The 3,893-nt window shown below is 45.5% G+C and overlaps 1 long non-coding RNA gene across 1 annotated transcript; it reads right to left on the bottom strand.

Annotated features, from left to right (window-relative positions):
- Nucleotides 1-2,089: 2,089 nt before the first annotated feature.
- LOC132008801 (uncharacterized) lies at nt 2,090-3,599 on the bottom strand. Its single transcript, XR_009401727.1, has 3 exons — nt 3,460-3,599; nt 2,288-2,417; nt 2,090-2,145 (listed from the first exon to the last, which is right to left on the bottom strand). It is a non-coding gene; the product is annotated as an uncharacterized LOC132008801 (long non-coding RNA).
- Between the last annotated feature and the right edge of the window lie 294 nt (nt 3,600-3,893).

Genomic DNA, 3,893 nt, shown 5'->3' with positions numbered 1-3,893 from the left:
TTCCCTCCTGTTCTTTCTTCCTGTTCCTGTTCTTCCTGTTTAAAAACTTGAAACAGAAAACAAAGGGCTCAGATGTTGTTTTATTCTCTCTGCGCTTGTTCAGGTGCCTGACAAACAGCGGAAGAGCTCCCGGCCCCTCTGCTTTCGGTTTTGTGGGCTCACCACCAGGAGGTTCTGGAAGGGCTCCTGAGCTGGGGGGCCCAGACACGTGGACTTCTGTCCTCACGTGTGAGCCTGCCTTGTGTGTCCATCCACAGCGAGCTCGTGAGGCAAGCCCCTGCTCCACCATTCTTGCCTGCCGATTAGAAACCACTCTCTCAAAAATACATTATATGTTTATAAAATTTTTTTTAATGATGAAAAAAAAAATAAAATGGAAAAAAAGAGAAACCTCTCTCTCATTTTTTAAAAGATTTTTATTATTTATTTATTTATTTTTAAACTTTTTTTTTTTTTTAAGATTTTTATTTATTTGACAGAGAGAAATCACAAGTAGATGGAGAGGCAGGCAGAGAGAGAGAGAGGGAAGCAGGCTCTCTGCTGAGCAGAGAGCCCGATGCGGGACTCGATCCCAGGACCCTGAGATCATGACCTGAGCCGAAGGCAGCGGCTTAACCCACTGAGCCACCCAGGCGCCCCTTATTTATTTTTAAAAGATTTTTTATTTTATTTATTTGTCATAGAGAGAGAAGCGAGAGCAAGCACAGGCAGACAGAGTAGCAGGCAGAGGCAGAGGGAGAAGCAGGCTCCCTGCCAAGCAAGGAGCCCGATGTGGGACTCGATCCCAGGATGCTGGGATCATGACCTAAGCCGAAGGTAGCCGCTTAACCAACTGAGCCACCCAGGCGTCCCAAGATTTTATTTATTTATTAAAGGCAGAGGGAGAGGGAGAGGAGCCTGAAGTGGGACTCCATCCCAGGAGTCCGGGATCATGACCTGAACCCAAAGCAGACGCTTCACCGATGGAGCCCACCAGGAGTCCTGATGGGCTCTTTGAAAGAAATATGAACACTACTACCCTGGCCCCGCACCAGCAGCGGCTGAGCTGAGAGAAGAGCTCGGGATGTCATTAAATATTAACAAAGTGGATTCAGAATTTCTAACATTTGGCATACGGGCACTGGGAGTAATAAACATTTATAGATCTTTTTCATTTATTTATTTGAGAGAGAGAGCGCGCGTGCGTGCACAAGGAGGGGGAGTAGCAGGCAGAGGGAGAAGCAGGCTCCCTGCTGAGCAAGGAGCCCCATTCGGGGCTTGATCCCAAGACCCTGGGATCATGACCTGAGCCGAAGGCAGACAACGATCTGAGCCACCCAGGCACCCCAAGCAATAAACATTTAAAAACAACTCATATCTCATCGACAGAAGGTGAAACTCATCACAAAACCCTCCTGAGCTCATGGCCAGACAAAGCAATTTCCTTCCCACGTGGGCATGGATGTGAACTTGAGGAGCCCCGGCTGCCCCTCTTGCCTGTGGCCAGAGCTTTCTTCCCGCAGCCTCAGGTGGATCCTCAGAGGACAGAAGTGGGGGGATGTCTCAGAGGCCCTGATGGGAATTGCCTCCGTTTTTGCAAAATGTATTTAAAGGCAGAGCATGTAGCAGAGGCCTCAGTGTGTGCAGGGTTGGGGGCGGGATGGGGGCAGAAGACCAGACTTAAGCCATTGGAGGACTGACTTTCTGCCAACTGGTCCCTGGCATTTTGCCATCACTCAGTGACTATAAAATCATGAAGCACTATGAGTGCTTTTTGGGGGCATATTTTTCAATTCTGAGTTACTTCCAAATGCTGGGAGAGACCTTTTTCTTTTTTTTTCCATTTTAGTTACTCTAAAGTCTTTTAGGGATGGTAAAGGAACTGCAGGTCCCCTGCCTGGGGGTGGGGATGGGGGATATGAGCTCAACACCAGCTGGTTCCACTTGCTTTTCCAGGCGGTCTGACTGTCCGACAGCAAGTGGGGCCTTGCTGGAAAGCCTTATTGAAATAACCCCTCAAAATCAGGATACTTCGTCCTCCCCCCATTAATTTATACCATATTTTGATAAACACAAAAATGTCAGGCATCCTTCGAATTTGTTGTAAAATTTTTTTTTAATATTGTTTTCAAATTTCTTCCATCTTGAGAGTTCAATCCAGTGTTGCTGAGGGAATAAATTAAGAAATCAGAAGTATTTCATGATTACTTCTTTTTAAATTCACACCTTGCAACAGCCCTCCAGATAGTAGCTATTATAGTTCTTATTTCACAGATAAGGAAACAGTCTGAAAATAAAGTCCAAGTACCTGTTGGGGGAGAGGGTCGGGGTCCCAATGCAAGTGTCCCCAACTTCCAAGTCCACAGGTGGAATTCCTCTTTCTGGTGTGGACTCTTGGAATTGAAAGAGAGCCGTCCTCTCTCTTGGCTACTATTTCCCTGTGTGTATATAAGTTTTAAAATATTTTATTTATTTATTTATTTATTTATTTATTTATTCATTCATTTTAGAGAGACAGAGAGAGCACAAGCAGGGGGAGCGGCAGGCAGAGGGAGAAGCAGGCTCCCCGCCAAGCACGGAGTCCAACACGGGACTTGATCCCAGGACCCCAAGATCATGACCTGAACTGACAAGAAGAGTCAGATGTTCCCCCCCCCCACTTGTGTGTATTTCAAAGGAAGATGTAACACTGGACTCCATGTGTGCTTATGTGTCCAAAACACTTGCTCTGCAAAACTGGGTGCAGTTCACAGGGTCTGACATGTGTCTCTCCTCCTTGGAAACCCGGCTAGGTTAATTGTGGCTTCCCCAGCATGTGCTAACAACAGAGTTTCACTTGGAGAAATGCTCTAATTTTGCAAAGGACAGTCCCATGAGGCTGGCTCTCCCCCACCCTGCCTCACTTACACTGAGATGAAGTGACTCAAGCCAACAGTGTGCTTTTACGGTAATTTACTTTTGTTAACATTTTATATTTCAGCTCTTCTCAAATCGTATTTTTCTGAGGAAATTGGAAGAGCTCTTTACGCGCTTGCCAACATTTTTCTCACTCTCAGCTTTGGCCTCAAGACGTTAGCAAGATTTTGAACTACGCTGCGCTGGAACCCATCTTGTGCTGTGCAAAAAAACCCAAAAAACAAAAACCAAAAAACCCAAAAATTCATGGCACAAATACCACTGAGTGTCTTTGAGCAATTATGCTTAATCTAAGTCAGAATTTGCAGGGTGCCCTGTGGGGTTGACTAAGCATGTATGATATAATAAAATTATTTTAAAATAACAAAAAAATTTTTATGAGCACATTGGTAGGATCAGTTTTCCCCCATCAGGATGGGTACTTAAAAAAAAAATAATAATAAAAGCAAAACCCAGAAAAGAGCAAGTGTTGGTGAGGCTGCGGAGACATTGGAAACTTAGGGCACTGTTGGTGGAAATATAAAAATGGGCATAGCCGCTGTGGTCAGCAGCTTGTAAAATTACCTTATGATCCAGCAATTCATCTTTTAGGTGTATATATCCTGCGAAGAGCAGCCAGACTTCTGTACCAGCCAGACTTCTGTACCTGGATTCACTGCAGCTTTATTTACGGGAGATGAGAAATGGAAGCAGTGTACATGTCTCTGGCTATATGAGCAGATAAGCAAAACATGCCATGTACATACAAGGGCATATCGCTCTCTCTTTAACTGGAAGCAAATTCTGACACCTGCTACCCCATGGACGAACCCCGAGGACATCATGCTGAGTGGGACAGACTAGTCACAGAAGAACAAATACCATGGACAAAGAGAACATGACCTGAGCCAAAATCAAGTGTCTGTTCCCCCCAGGCACTTCTCCTCTAGGACTCTTAATTCTGATGCCCCAAGTCTGGGCTCTGAAGGACTGCTCATCTGTCTGCCTTCCCAGCACCC

Source organism: Mustela nigripes, unplaced genomic scaffold, assembly GCF_022355385.1.
Source record: "Mustela nigripes isolate SB6536 unplaced genomic scaffold, MUSNIG.SB6536 HiC_scaffold_1153, whole genome shotgun sequence".
Classification (NCBI taxonomy): domain Eukaryota; kingdom Metazoa; phylum Chordata; class Mammalia; order Carnivora; family Mustelidae; genus Mustela; species Mustela nigripes.
Note: the sequence above shows the minus strand (reverse complement) of the source record. Positions and strands in the feature narration are given on the sequence as shown.